The sequence below is a fragment of the Chroicocephalus ridibundus genome, chromosome 1 (genome assembly GCF_963924245.1).
Source record: "Chroicocephalus ridibundus chromosome 1, bChrRid1.1, whole genome shotgun sequence".
NCBI classification, from domain to species: Eukaryota; Metazoa; Chordata; class Aves; order Charadriiformes; family Laridae; genus Chroicocephalus; species Chroicocephalus ridibundus.
Window position 1 is genome coordinate 77761293 of NC_086284.1, and position 16369 is coordinate 77777661.

General features: G+C 42.0%; 1 protein-coding gene across 5 annotated transcripts in view; it reads right to left on the reverse strand.

Annotated features, from left to right (window-relative positions):
* P2RY8 (P2Y receptor family member 8) overlaps positions 1-16369 on the reverse strand; it is a 57084-nt gene that overhangs the window by 21978 nt on the left and 18737 nt on the right. The window contains exons 1-2 of one of the 5 annotated variants that reach the window (XM_063340715.1): positions 12849-12924; positions 9224-9310 (exon numbers count right to left, since the gene is read on the reverse strand). The gene's annotated coding sequence lies outside the window, so the exon portion shown is untranslated. Of the gene's footprint in view, positions 1-9087; positions 9178-9223; positions 9311-9470; positions 9710-11129; positions 11227-12848; positions 12925-16369 lie in introns of those variants that run through there. The other 4 variants (XM_063340743.1, XM_063340723.1, XM_063340733.1 and 1 more) reach the window with 4 other exon arrangements.

The following is a 16369-nucleotide window of genomic DNA, read 5'->3' on the forward strand; positions in this document are numbered from 1 at the left end:
CGAATTCAGGTGCAAGAGTAAAGATAAGCTATAGATAAATAACTTCAACGTGGTGGTTAATGCATTTCTGCAAGAATGGTTGATTCCAATCAGATTAGATAAACATCTCTAGTCTGTAGAGACCGCTCTAAGCATCCACAGGATTAAAGGGCACATGGAATTGCTACCTTTCTTCTGGCTGTATCCCATGCAGGATCTACTCCAGTAAGTTTCAAATAAGTGCTTTGACTATTTATGGTATACTGGGTCCTCAAAATGATACAGCATAAGGAACAGTATTTCCCCACACCACAACTGTGGATCATTTCAGGACTTCACTCTGAGTTGGGTATTAGGATATATGTGCTTATGAGCACTTAGTGACTGGGCTTCATAGTTTTGGTATTGGGCACCCTTAGCAAAAACTGAGCAGTTGAAGGCCTCAGTCTTGAGTTTTAGCACTTACAGTTACGACAAGAGAGTATTTAGGCTCCCTAAAGCCTTTTTTCAATGCAAGCATTAAGGTCGGATATTGGAAATTCCACCTTTTCTCCTTTAGTGTGAGGTTGGGGTGAATGCCAACAAGTAGGTCAGGCATATGAAGATGCAGAGGCCTGATGTTGGGCATATTTGTGGTGAGCCACAAATACACATTTGCCTTGCTCTGCCTTCTGGGATTGTGCCCCTTTTGCAGAAGAGTCTCCTTGGCTTATACAACTAAATCACCCTTTTGGTGAGCATAGTCCGACCCCAGATGGATTGCCGGCACTGTCTGTTGTAAGCCTCAGTGGCAGTCGAGTAAAAGTACTTGCCTTTCCTGCTTTTGCAGCAGTACCAATGGCTTTTCTCTAGGTCAAAAATCCTGGCAGGTATTCCATACTGTAGTGCCACTCAATCAGCATCCCAGTCTTCCCAGATCATGGTATGTCCACAGACATTTTAACTTTTCGCTTGCCAAACTCCTTGAGAACACATATCCTGTCCATATATCCTGTCCCAGCAGACTGGGGAAGGAAAAAAAGCTACCTGGCTCAACTCTGCTTTTTTGTAGCATTCTTCCAGACACAGTAGTCTGGACATAAGGGATTTGTGGGGGTGGACGAGGGTGAGTCTGGCAGGTGGGTATGGTGCCTTCACTGCTAATCACCGGGTCGAGTGCGAGTGCTTCCTTTCCTCCCGACAGCAGGAGTGAAGTCAGGATGTTTCTTGTTGCACAAACGCACCTGATTTCCTGGGTTGTTTAGAGAAGGATGATGCGCCTCAGCTCACAGGGCTATAGGTATCTACTTGCTCTACCACTTACTGAGGTCCTTTACATATCCAGCCCCCCGCCCCGGCTGGGATGGGAGAACAATATAAAGATCCTGTGCTTACATTGACTACATTTACCTACTAAGAGGGGCAATTACACAGGGAGATACCTAGGAAGCTGTTTTTCCCACTTGAAGATCAGAGAGAAAGACTTCAGTAAAAATGAAAGCTGGGCTCATGGAGTTACAACACGGGGCAGGTTGGCCTCAGAGCAGAGACCAACCTAATGCTTTTGTAACATAACTAGGCTCACAGGACATACATGGAGTAGTTTACTCCCATCTCCTCACCCCAGCACGAGACCTCAGCTCTCTCTTGCGACATCCTTTCATTGCTGGTATGACTGAATCACATCAGTGGGTCTATGGATGCCTCACTGTGAAGGACAGGGTTTGAGGAAAGTAGCAGATATCAGGTCATTTTTAGTGTTGTGTGGTGTCAGATAGCAGGAAATCCTGATATTTACAATCAATGTGTGATGTTGGCTTCTCAAAATAAAACTCTATCAGAAGGATGAATGAGAAGACCATAAGATTCTGCCTGACAAAACCACTTCTACCAAACTGTTGTCACCTCTTCAACCCTGTCGTGCTTTTCTAATGAGAAGCTACCTGAAGGTTTGCTTGGCTTTCATACTCCCAGTTGGTTGGAAAGATGGATAGATCAACTTATTCATAGACTGTAAATGAAGAAGAAAAGCACGAGTGTCTAAAAGATTGTGTATTAAAGAGTTAAGAGGAAGGGAGGAGAAATAAGGAAGTAGTGGTTGAAACAATCTGCTTTTAAGCATACAAAAACTTAAAAAAGACTTGATAACATTTTAAACGGAGTGTATAAACAACACAGAAGAGCTCCAAACTAGGTGTTTTTTTCTGGGGGATGGGGACATCCAGAGCTGGTGGAAACTGTAATGGGAATTTCAGAAATGGAAGTCTGCACTTTTAGCCAAAGAACAAGCACAGGTTTCTCACCCACCCAGACTGAAACATGAAGTGAAGTGACTGTTTCTAATAATAAGGGAGATTGGTTTCTGAACCTTTCCATTGTAGAGTAGCGCCATTTTTTCTACCCAGTTATTTCGTTGGAGATCTATTAGATCAAAAGTACATAAAACACAGCAAGTGCTGTGAAGTACTGTATCTTGGGGTTTGCCACTAAGGGCAGCTGGACTGTCAGCGTCACAAAGAGAAATACAAACTGATTTGCAAAGAACATTTACATACTCTCTAATTCTGATCTAAGAATGCTATGCTGGCTTTTTAAAAATTATACTATATTTTGCTGTCTCGCCACTGGGGAAAAACTCTTGTCATTTTTCATCATTGACAGTAGTGATTGACCAGCATTACAGACTTTGTAGCCCTCACATAGAAAAAAAGTTCTAACTGTAAAGTCACTGTGTCTTGCAGATGTGTGTTCAAAAAAGTGCTGTCATTTGCAACTGTCTGTACAAAGGGTATTGCCAAAACGTACGGCACCGTGTTTCCCCAGTGTGCGTGGTCGTGGAAAAAGACTTAGTTTAAGGATGTTAGGGGTGGTCGAGGATACATTTATTTCAGAAGTGAAATAAATATGTACAAAATTAATATAAAATAAATATATATAATTGAAAATATTTCATCTTTATCTTCAGAGCTATTTAGTAGTTAATGGTTGCAAGCTTAACTTTCTGTTTCTATATAACCCCATTTAACATTTGTGCATGGAGCAATAAGACAGCATGTAACAGTTTGTAAGATTTTTATTTACCAGCATCACTGCAAGTTGTCTATCTTCGCTGCCTTTGATGGCTACGCATCAAGAGAATTAAGCTTTGGCTCAGATCTCGAAAAAGGAAATAAGCACCCACAAGACAGTCTCTAGAGCGCATTTCTCCTCCGGAGGAGGAGAGCATTGAGGCATTAATGTTGACATAGAAAGTGCAGACTATTTCAGGGGAGACTTTGATGTTTGTCTTCTTCCCAGAAGAAAGTAAAAGGGCACAATGGCACTGGGCTGCAGAAAAGGAAGGCGAAGGCCAAGTCTCTTTGGACCGCCATGGGGATAATGTGCGCCGAGATGCTGGGCCAGGCAAGGCTTTCTATGAGCCAATCAATACATATGGTTCATAGAAACACTGTAGGCTGCTTGAATTTAAATGTGAGATTCTTTTTTTTCACTACCTGTTCTTACCTGGCAAATGAGGTTTGTGGATGGGCATGTGGCCTCATCTGGAGGGGAAGGATGTGATATGGGAGTGATGCGTTGTTCACTTTATCATTAATTTAGAGGCAAGAATATAAAGAAAAACCAAACAACTGCTGAGCCCAGCTGCTGTTCAGCTTTGTTTGAAAAGGATCTTTGGTCTATATTCACAGGTCTGTATTTCCCCTCTCTCCCTCAATAAGGTGAATGTGTTGGTTAATTCTTGCCAAATTCGATAAAGGGTGAAGGTTAACTAAGTTTCTGTGCGTTGCATAAAAATATTTGGATGAAAGCCTGGGATTCAGGCATTTACAATTCCACCTAATGTTTTTAGTTCCTTTCCCTGATTTCTGCAACTGCATATGGTTTTCTGTGCATTATGGCCATAATAACACAGGAGAAGGTTGTAGACATGTGCAATGACAATAATGACAACCTTCATTATATAGTAATCCACCACAAGTCACAGAATTTTAGGAAGAAAATAGACTACTGTTTTCTACTGCCCCCAGAGCCACTAGAGAACTTGTTGGTGTTATCTCCCCTTCTGGGAAAGTGTCACTGCCAGTCTCATGCTAACTGCTCAAAATGCCTTTTTCAGCCTGGGATCAAAGCAATAAAATTGTACCTCAGAATAAATGGCAGAGTATTTCATGTGGTTAAAAAAGACAGTCTGCAAATCCTACACCAAATCCTGCTTGACTCAACACATGACAGACCCAATTTATGAATGGTCCAAGTCCCGGTGAATACATTTATCTTCCATTGAAGGCAACAGGAAGTGAGAGCATTTAGCATTCGGCTCTCTTGGGCCCACAGGTGGACACCAAAATATCTTTCATCTAGAAGCATGACTTTATTTCTAACACCTGGCATACTTTGAATTTCTGGCTAGTCCTTTGTGAACAAACCTCTACTTATTAATTTCTTTTCTTCAGATTTATTTGAAAAGTTTAAGCTGATGATACGTGGAAGATGAAAACATTTTTCTTTGCTGAAGCAGGTGGGGGTAGAGGAGCATTTACAGCTCCTGTAGCATGTTAGCCTGAACCGTGAAATTGTTGGCAATGGCAAGATGCAACAATATGTTTTTTATTTCAAACGTGAGGAAGTCAAATCCCTAGGTGCCCCCATGCTCCTTAAAACTAGGCAAAGATGTTTCTGACCACCTATTTTTCCTTCTATACTCATGACTACACTAGTCCCTAGACAAGTTAGAGCAGCCAGAAGAGCAGGAACAACCAAAGGAGCTGGTATTTCTGTAGTACAATTTGTCTCTCTCTCTGCTCTCCTACTGCTAACTGGCATAGGAATAATGTTTCCACATGCTGGTGTTCCCCGTATAACAAAGTGATCCCCAGGCACTGCTGTGAGAGACTTCAAAGTTTATTTTTGCAGTACTGCAGCAGCAAAAACTGGGAGGTGCTGAGAATTTACTCCACTCAGTGTAAACATTTTCCAGCCGAGGGTAGACCAATCATCTATGTTACTGATATTCAGATCGGTTGTGATCTCTGCCTCTCTCATGTATTCATGTACTCATATTCATGTATTCAGCCCACAAACATTAGCAGGAATAGACACGTGAGCTGAGCAAACCTATCAGACTACTATAACATGTAAACCTGTGACGTGTCCTGTTAGTTTCTTTGAGAAGTGTTGTTGATGGAAAATTTTTCATTTAAAAAGCTGTAAAAAAGTTTTCACAGGTATATATGATTTAAAATCTCAAACATTTAACGTATGCTCAACCTGAAATGTCTCAGTGATGAGTTTGTGAGGCTAATTTATCCACCAACAGCAGATTTTAAGGTTATGTATCTACACAGCAGAGAATTTCTGAGATCACTAAAGCCAGGCACTTAGCAGGAGGTGTTAACACCTACAGGTGTTAACAATACCTTTATGCCCCACGCAAGAAATGCGTGACCAAAAAGGCAAGTCTTCATCTGAAAGAGTGGGTTACAAATATTTTATTTGACAAGTATGTACAGACTTAGGTCATGAATTGGGCTCATAAAGAGATGCTGTACGCAATGTGTAAAGCAGTGTTTAGCTCAACTTGAGGGCTTGATCTTGCTCCTGCTTAATTCAGTCTCACATTGTCATACTGGCAGTCAACTTCTGTTAGCTGCAATAATGGATAAGCTGCCAACTTTTTGACTGTGTATTTCTAATGACCACAACAGCTCTGATCATCGCACTGATTATTTAAGCACTGAATAACTGAGACCATCAGCTTTGCAGAGACTTGGGATTGAGGGGAGGGGAAGGTGTCCATAATGAAGGACTAATAATAATTCCTTCCTTGCCAAAATACTCACAATGCTTGTATACCTCGGGAAGGTTACTGCTCTAGCATCTTGGACAAATAAACAGCTGAAGAACCTGGGAGCCAGAGTTTCATCAGCATGTTCCCCTGGTTGCTTTGCAGTTTAGTGATCAAACTAGTGAAAAGCTGGAAGTCAACAAGCTGAAGAGAGCCAGCTGCCAAGAAACTTCACAAGTCATCTGGCTGGAAAATGGACAAGTTTAAACCCGCCCATTTCCCTTTGATCTTTGCTGGAACCAATGCCCTCCCATCAATTTTCCAAAGGCAAAATACCCCATCAGAAAGCTTTAGCTCTTTTCTCGTCATTGTTCAATGAGTGACGCTATGCCCTACGTACAGTGCATTGTTCAAACTCTTGTCCTCAATACCAAATAAATTATTTATTTATGGGCATTTTTGTGGCATCCAAAAATAATTTATGTATGGGCATTTGTCGTAGCATCAAAGTGCTTCAAAAAGACCCACCATTTTTTTTATTTGCAGCCCTCCTTTAATATGAAGATTATTTAACCCCGTATTACAAACAGAAAAGCGAGGAATGGAGGCCCTGAGTTGCCTAGGACCTGACTTCTCAGAGCTTTTGGCATTATGTAAAATGTTACTGTTTCAAAGCCACATTTCTATTGACTGTATCTGGATCTGTGAGTACTAAATACTTCTGCAAGTTACACCCAGGTGTCTTTTAATAAGCATTTGAAAATGAGGAACTCGGAGTTGGCGTCTCTTTCTGAAAGCCAGAACCCCTTAACCCCTTAATCTGAAACAGGATTTCAGGCTGTTGATAAAATGAGCATCACATGGGTGAAAGGATTAAAGCACCAATGATGACTTAGGTGTCTCAGAACGGGATCTGAAAGAGTCAGCAAAATGCTGAGATACAGTGTGAAGTCAGCACTCTTCACATGCTACATACCTAAGTCATCCAGAAGAGATTATGGATGAGTCTTGGAAACATGAAAACTTGGAAAAAAATATTATTAAGTCTCACAGAACATCTCTCACACAGGAAAACTACTGGGAGACCTGAGCCTTGAACCTTCCTTTTATGAAGATTCCCTGTTGCCTTTTCTTTCTGGGGACTGAATATGATTTGCTAGAATCTTTTAAGATGGTTGATATAAGAGAAACACTTCTCTTCCCTGTCTAAATGATAGAGTAGCGGTTAAGGTCAGGAAATAAATGCCTTAAGTTGCCTCCCAAGTCTGACCATGTAACTTATTATCTGACCAGCAGGTTGTTTTAACCACAAAACTGCTGGGTACTACCCATATTTCACATCAAAGATGTGCAATAAAAATTATAGATATGACAGCTCAGGGAAAGATGAAAATGCCATGCAGGAGGGCAAGAGATTCTCTAGCCTAGTGACAGGGGCAGTCATCTGTAAGGGAGTGGACATGGCCTGGTCTCTACTCTTTTGATTGGCCCTTGGGGCTATGCAGTGACTACTTAATGCGAAAGAGTGTCCTTGAAGACGAGACTATAGATCAGGTATTTTGCTTTCTAGATGAACGATATTTCAGGCGTCTGCTCCTTTTTTGTCCAATGACCACTGCTTTCTCTTCCAGCTTCAACTGGCCAGGTGCAAATCAGCCCAGACTGTGGTAGCTGGCATACTAGCTATCTAGCAAGGAAGGAGGTGGATAAGGCTTTAAATACTTTCCAAAGAGAGTGTTGAATGGGCATGCTCTTTCTCCTAGGAGAGTGGTCTAGAGAAGTAACGCTATGTCCTCCTCCTTCACTGTGTTTGAAAAGAAAGCACTTGTATTACTAAAGAAGAAACCCAGTCTTACTGATGTGCTTTAAGCATGCTCCTTACTGGCACTAGGCCAGCTCTCTCAGTCCTGTCAAAATACAATTGCTCTATCATTACAACTGAATATCTGCTCTATACTTGTCCTTAAGTATCTTAAGTACTGCTATCTTAAGTACTATTATCTTGTGTTATGAGAAGCAATGACTAGGGTGTAATTCCCTAGTAGACAGACCCTGTATGAGAATCGCCCCCACTTCGAGCTGAAGCTTTGAAGTTCCACCCCACCTCCATTTCAGGCATTTCTCATGTATCTATTTCTTAAGGAGAAGCCCTCTTCTCAGCATCACACAAGACTTTTAGATGGAATCAGTGGCAGGATCTCATTTCCCAGGACATCACTCAGTCACCAAAATCACAAGGCTACTTTGCCTTTTCCTGCAGCCCTACCTCTCAGTCAGCGTGTGTCCTTCAGCAGCAACAATCTCCCTCTGAATTAACTGTTGATTGATATTCTGTGCTGAAGTTTACATCTGTAATATTTACTCTTAGATGACTGAAGGCTACACCATAGTCCACATGCACAAGGGAGCTGTTACTACACAAAGGATATGTCAATATTAGTAAATTAAATGCTGTCAGAATCTAGGCTCAGGCCATAAAATTCACTTCCTTGGGCTGTTACAATTCTGGCACAGTTTTGATTCCCTCTCTCAAGCAACTCTGTGCCCCACACAACCATCTTGTGCAGTCTAGGAGTTATGATAGACCAAAGACCATTCCAAAAAGTATTTCAGAGGCTAAGAACAATTGTTGTTACAGATGTGTCAGATAAGCTAAAGACCAGAATATGACAGGTCCCAGCAAATGAATGCAGTGCAAAATTAGTTGGGTAAAAACGTATTTTCTGTGTAGACCACTAGAGGGTGCAGACAAACCTACTTTCCCCTGAAGATTATTTTTAGGTTACTGAGACCTGGATATTGCAGGTTTTTTCTCCAGAGTCTTTGAGGAAAAGAGCTGAAAGGATCATGCCTTGCTGTCCTCTACAACCCACTTACGTCATGTGTAGCATGTAACCCAAAGTCTATCTTCCTTCCCTTAACTGCTGTCCAGACACCACCCTCTGTCCTCATCTACCTCAATTTCGTACTACCATTTTTCCTCTTCTCTTCCCCCCCCCCCCTTTCCTTCACCATTTCTGTTCCTGTGTATCCACAGTTTCCTACTCTCCGCCACTCCTCTGTGCTCCAGGAGGACTTCCCTTTGATCCCAGCACTGCCTGACTGTCACAAGATGAAGCAATAAAAGTACGAAAGGCTTATTCTCCCAGCCTTCAGCTGCTGCACCATTGTAGCCCAGAAGTAGTGTCTACTCAGAGAACCCAGGATCCTGGGAGAACAAGATTTCAATTGGGCATGCTTTAGAGAGTCTGAAAGACCGATCATATTTTTGAGAAGTTATGGGGGGAAAAAAAAAAGAAAGAAAAAGTCTTTACAAGATGATTCCTGTCTTTGTGCTTACTCACCTACTCAAAGCAAAGGCTTGTGTTCCTGAATATTCCCTTATTGCCTCAGCAATTGCCTCATACAGCTAAACTCTGCGTGTAACATCCTGCCAAAGAAAACGCAAAACTTTTCATCTTAAATGTTGATCAGACTTACAGGCAGCTCCCTAAGGAATTTGTCACGCTGTGGTCACCACTGATGTTTCCGTGCTGCAGCAGATCAGATTTCCTCTATGAGTAAGAGCTGCAGAAAAGACCAAAGAAAAATCTTTTAAGGATCAGTTGTTATAAAAAAAAATAAAAATTAGAAGAAGCACATCTAAAGATAACGCCAAACAGTGATAACTACTGATAACGCTGCCTTTTATAGCTTTAAAACACAGTTTACTAGCTGTAATACGTACCTGTGTAGGTTTACTAAAAATGCATAATATCCACATCTGAAGACAAAGAGAAGATAAAAGACCACATAGTTTTTGGTGACTTGATGTTTTCCCTTCTTATTTTTGCAGATCTGAATCAGAGGCAGTGTTATCTAGCAAGTAACCCTAGCTGCTTCATAATGACTGTACCGGTGCGTAGTTTCTGTTGTTATTTCAAGACTTAACCAGTAGCTGGGAGAGCGAGGATGTGAGGGTAAAATTCTTTTCAATTCATCAACGACTGAGACTGAATTCCTCATGCAGCGGTGGGAAAATGTGACAAAAAAATGTGCAGCTTTTGATGAACAAGCTTATAGATGCCTTGCCCCAGACTGATCAACGCCTGGGCCCTCATCAGTCTGTGCGCAAAAAAGGCAGAACGTCTCTGTCACGATATCAATGAGAGCTAAAATCCAGCATTTTAAAAAATTGAGCTGTTTCATGAAGCTTGTGCAGATGTCTCTCTCTCTTCCTCTCCCTGAGCTTTTGTTAAATACTCAACACTGAAAAATAAGACTAACAGTGGAAAATTTCAGCAAGGGCGGAAGGATTCTGATCAAAAACGTGTGAAAAGAGACCAGATCAAACTGACATTACCAGATTCAAAGGATGTAGAAAATTAACGCTGTGTGATATTTCTTATTGATTAGCACCTAAATTTAGACAAAAATTGGATTATATTACTCATTTTAAGCCTATTTTAAACTAACAACCCTAACTCTCAGGCTGAGTCCCTCTCAGGTTTCCTGCATATAAACAGTAAGCCCAGGAGGAACACCAACTTGGCCTTCCCATTTGAGAGCTGTCAGTAAGAGAAAACAAGCCCAAACAACAGTCCCAAAGACATTTCCTTATAAAATGAGCTCATTTTGTCCCGAAATTTTTGAGGCAGTTGTCAAGGACCAAGCTCTCCCATTTCTGTAAAGTAATTTTTCAGGGGAGAGCTCCGTTTTCAAGCTCATTTTTTCTGTGAAAAACATGAGAACAGTGTCAATAAATATCCTGATACAAAAAATGTCCTTCTGTCCTTTTGAAGGCTTTGCAAAAATTAGATGCAGCAGTGAAACCCCCTGGACTTCTGCTTCAAAACAACTTTTTTTTTTTTTTTAATCTGGAAACTATGCAAATATGAAATAAAGTTGTTAGACGGCAATACATGTGCAAAACACCACCACATCTTTTAAGCACATCGAGAAATAGTCTCGCTGCCCCTCCATTTCTGAGCAGGACCTAGGGAGCCCACCACAGGATAACTTCTTGAGGCCAGATTGTGGGCTGCTGGGTTTCTCCCCTCTAGCCACTCGACCAGAACACAGCAGTTACTGGGGGAGACCACATTTACCATACAAGGAATGGCTTTTCTAGGGTTTGTTTCTTTTCCATCCTATTATGCCGCTACATATAACGTATGGCTCCCTCCGACGGAGAGCTGAGGAGCACACCCTTTTCCCAGACCAAACAAAGATACTCATGCTGAAAGAGAGTGCTGAGGGCAAACATTTTAAATCACCTCAGCTGGCCTTTTCTGCATTCACAGTCATCAGTGTGAGCAAAATTGCCTGCACAGGCAGATACATCTGAGTTGAACCCAAACCCACTCTGAAAGACAGAAGATGAATACACATTTTTCGATAAATGTACCTGTAGGGAGGCTAAAAACTGAAGGCTGAAGCAGTGGGTGAGCTGCTGGTTGGTGACGGGGGAGGCCTGGGTTCAGTTTGCTCTTCCCACACCAAGCTGGTGAGTACTTTCCCTTGAGCTGTGCCCCTGCAGAAACGGGGAAATGTGACTGCAGGATGAGTAGGCACACCTCAGCCAGCTTTCATCGGCAAGCTGTGGCACAGGCTGCAAGTATTTAGCAGCTCAGGCCATACAGAGCTGTAAGGAACAGCAAATTGCTGAGCATCGGTACTCCAACTGAGAAGACCAAGGCTGATGTAAGTGCTCCTACCCATGCCATAGCCTCTTCCCGAGCAGAACGGTGACATGCTCTTTGGCTGTATCTAAACTGACATACAGCTGTTTGCAAGGGAAAACTTGGGAATTTTGATCAGATCACCTGCACTGTTGAGCTGCGAAAATCAGGGCATAAGTCTGGCATCAACTGGGATTCATCCGCGTTCCCCACGTGTAGGTGACTGTGACAAAACGTCTGTGGCTCACAGCGTCTTTTAAGGGTGAAATTCATTACAGCGGTCTAAGGGCTGCCGTAGTAGCAATCTCACAAGTAAGGTGGAAGTGATTTAGGAATGGAGTCCAAACATTGATGGGGCTTAACGTGTCTGAATCAAACGAATGCTTTTGAAAACCCTAGCTAAATTCTCCCACCCAGTATGAATAAAATCCAGAAAGTGCTTATAGCAAACGCTGGGCACACTCAAGCAGCCAGTGTCCAAACATTAAAACTGATTACAAGCAAATACTTAAAAAAAATTAAATGCCAAAAACCTGACTCTCCAGTGTATGACTTCACCCAGCGATCCTCATGGCATGTAGAATTTCACTTTCTGTAGGGCAACCTGGTGACAGCACATTGTTACAATAACTGCCCTACAGATGGCTATTTTGTGCTTGTTTCTGAACTATTAAAAAAAAACTTCACGCAAATAGTCTCTCTCCCTGTCTATTAAGAGACAACAAATGCAGTATGCAAGAGTGCACTGTGTTACAAGACTTCCTTCTGGTGCCTGTCTGTCTGAGTTCAGTTTTTATGCATCAAAAGACGCCGATAAAATTACATCGGTTTATGACATGGTTCCACAGTCACTCCTGTGTGTATGTTTCCTTGCTGCAAACCTCAGGAACAGTCTCAGGATGACTACAATACGTGACTCTGCAATAGCTAAAGACAGGTATCAGGTCCAGATTTACAAATAAAACTGTTCCAAAATGATCTGTGTTTTTTTTCTCTCCCAATATGTAGAAGCTCATTCTTCCTCCTTTTAAAAATACCATTGACGACGCGCTATGATTTTTACTACTCTCCTTACTAAAGCAAGCTGTACCCCTGATAACCCCTTATTTTGATAGTGGTTTGTGCAGAGTGAACTCCTTAAAACTGGCGGTAAGGGCTTTCTTTCTCTTTTACTGCAGTATTTGCTGTAATAATTCTGACTACATGTAACATAACTTCTTCGTTATCATTGCTCTATTATTAACCCATACAGTTCGTTCTTTATTTCTACAGCTTACAGTCGTCTGGCACAAAGACACACATGTACTTCTTTGATTGCAGTGAACTTTGTTCTCCCTTCAGATGTAAATAATAGGAGGGAGAACAAATCAGTCCTGACTGAGTCTGACTCCACTGAAAAACAATTTTGAATAAACAATCAAGAAGTGAAAAGCTGTACTCCTTACCTGATCTGGGATGTGCACCTTGAAAGCCTCTTAAATGACAGAGAAGAATTAGAAATAGTTGAAAGTTTGTACTCATCCAACCACAGGGCTCAGGAAATGACCGCGTATTTTTGCAACGATTTAACTCCTTCCTTACTTCTAATCGTCTCCGCTTTTTCAAGTACAGTAAAAAATCCATCTTACCCTTCTACTGCAGTTTGGCACCTAGTGCCATGCCCTAGGCATGATTTCTGTTTCACACTGAGAATATGCAGGTGGCCAGAGGAGATGACTCTGATCGCCTCTATGGAAGAGAGAATTCGCAGTGGCTTCTACATCACTGTGGCCAAGTACATTTTACTGTTGAGTGAAGCTTCTCTGATGAAGTGTAGAAATGACTAAGTAATGGCTTGAGCACCTAACCCTCATTTTTAGAAGAGGCTTAGAGCAATATTCTAAGCATGATTTCGGTGTTGCAGTGCCCAACAGAGGAAAAGAAAAAAAAGTTATTTAAAGGAGCAGGATCCATTGCAATCTGGACAGGCATTTGATGTACATATGGTGTATGCACAGGGAGTGTCTAGGTGAAAGTCAGGCATGCTGGAACATCAGGAGTTAGGTTTTCTGCACATGAAAACCCTTCTGCCCCTAAAAGCCTATTTCCTTTGGCTGGATGTACCCATTCAACTGAAAGGCATTTCTGAGCCTGAGCAATATATAAAACCATTAGCCTACCAAAGCTAGTAGAGGCAAGTTCCACACAAGAGCACAGGCAAGAGGACAGGCTGCCTTTGAGGAGCAGGCATCTCCACGCGGAGCCCCAGGTGGCACCCGGGCTCTCTGCATGCAGGTGAAGAGGGGATTGGCACCCCAAAGTGGATCCCCTCCAGCCAAAACAGCAGGCTGAGAAAGAAAACACTTCCAACCATATGGACTGCAACACTGAATACAGACCTGTGTTTTGCATTCTTGTCCTTCTATCATGATTTAGAAAACGAGTCCTAGACATATATGGATACATGTCCTTTCCACAGCCTTGAAGTCTCTTCCCCTAGGCATGTGTGTGTTTAATTTTAAAAACCTTATGGGGGAGGGAAGTGTCACTCCCTGCACTTGGGATGTTGGTAGCAGAAGAGGAATAGAAATGTCACCAACATGCACTTTTATAAAACAGTTTCATAGCTCAAGCACTCAGCTATGATGGTTTGGGCTTAATCTTCTCTATAAGAGCTAAATCTGTGTTTTGAGCACAAAACATGTCAAAAGTCTGCGGAAGCTAGAAGAGATAGGAATCTAATCCATTCTTCTCAGCAAAGCTGAGCCGAAAAAGCAGGACTTGACGTGTCAGCGAGCCTGTGCTCCATACTTTTCCATGGGAGATGCATTGTATGAACTACATAAATGACTTCAGTAGCAAGGACCAAAGCTCAGCATTGTCCAGCTCTCAGTGGATAGTGGGTTTCAGAAATAGGTTTCTTCTTACAAGACCTGGTCACTCAGACCTTGGTCTCATCTCAGCAGAGTGGTCCAGCTTCACCAAAAGGACAGGAAAGGGTACACATTCCAGCTGTGTGCTTAGAGGATTATCCCAGAAAGTGGGAATAGGGAGACTGAACCTGTCCAGACTGAAGGGTCTTCCACTGTCTGGGCCAATATTCTGTATTACTGCACCGAGAGTGGCTAGGACCTCCTCCCCCAGCACTGCGCACAGCCACCCTGCTGTGTGCAGAGAGCACTGTTGGGCCCGTTCAGGTTCCTGGACAGGTTTCAGGTTCCTCCGGGCAGGCAGACATCATCACAGGGTGCTTCCTCCCTCCCCCAGACGACAGCAGATCTGATAGCTCAGCCCGCAGCCTGCAGAGCTTCTGGCCCTGTGGAGAGACCTCATGTTTGGTTTATCTGAGGCAGGGGTGGGCTTGTCTTACCTAGCTCTGGGCGTTCGCACTGCGGATGTCTACACCAGAGCTAGTCATTCACAGCACTCTTGACCTTAGGCAATGGAGAGAAACAGACCTTTACAAGGTTCTTTATCTGTGAGTTTTAACAAGGAAGAGTTCCTTTTGCTATATATGTATGCTTGCATAATTTTTTATGCAGTCAAGATTTTTTAGAAACAACAAATAAAATCCTTATTCTCTTGAAGTTAAGTTCTTCCATTGACTTCCCAGGGATTATTTCCAGGAATAATGACTCCCGAGGCATGCTCCTGAGACAATGAATGAGGAGTGTGATCTGCACTTGATGTTCATCCTTTCAGAGTCTACCACAAAAATAATGGGAATACTCAGGATGCTCAGTGTAAGCAGGTACTTGGTTGCTTTTTTTTTTAATGGTGGACAAAACATTCGGGTGATTCCTCAAGCTAGAGCTACTAATTATATTGTTTTATATGCAGAAGCATTGGGGAGTTTTATATTAAACATGGTTGCAGGACAGAGACTCAAGTTCTTCTTGCCCTGACTCCTCTCACTTTCACATACAAAAACTGAATCAACTGTCAGTCCTTGTCAGCTGCCGGAGTCACTTCTCACCATGAGCCTACAGGTAAACAGGAAGGAGTTTCAGTCTCACAACCTCAAAGCATGCAAAAACTATTGAATCAGGCCTCCTAAAAACTAATGACATTTGGTTTGCTTCCTAGATTGTTATTTTTTTAACAACAATTGCCTTTCAGTTCAAATATAGCAGGTTAGAAATAGAGCTTTTTTTCCACTTTTTGATCCTTTAGGCTATAAATATTTAAAATTTTACCACTTTTATTCACTACCATTTTAAAAGAACCTTTTCCCTCAAAAACTGGGGAAAGGAACTTTCCGAACAAAAAAAAAACCAGCATTCACTTTTGGTAAAAAACTATGGAATTTGACAGTCCTGGGGTATTTCATTATATAATGAGTATAAGCAGTAATTAATGCTACTGTACAATATAATATGGTATAACATAACATAATAAAAAAAGTTGTTGTTGTTGTTGTTGTTATTATTATTACCACTACTACTACTACTGCTACTACCACCACAAGGTAATCAATTTGATGGGACTCAACTGGCCATGTTAAAATATCCTCAGAAAGCAATTAGGTGCTAAGAAAATGTCACTCTGAAGACTGATCATGTCTTTCAGAATGATTAGGAGCAATACCGTGAATTTTTGTAGATCATTTTCCTTTGGTTGAAGTGCTATCCCTCTCTAAGTCCATAGCTAGCTTCTAACTGAGCTCAGTAGGGTCAGGAGCTCATCTTGCCAGTCCTCCCTGGAGCCCTCTCAAGCAGTCTATGAGTATTTGGATTCCTACTTCTGTTGGTAAGAATCTGCACTTTGACTATGTTCTTCCTGGGAAAAGGACATAACATTTGTTTAAGACATTTTAGACTACTCTGGCACTATTTTAGACTTGTTTGTTTGTTTGTTTTTTTAAAAAGTGATGTTAGAAAGCTCCTCAGTAAATCTCCAGTGCAGAGATCTTCCTCTAGGGTGAATCTACACCAACCTTGAGGGTGACCCGAATGTAGGTCTGGCTCCTTGTGCCCGGAGGGAGCAG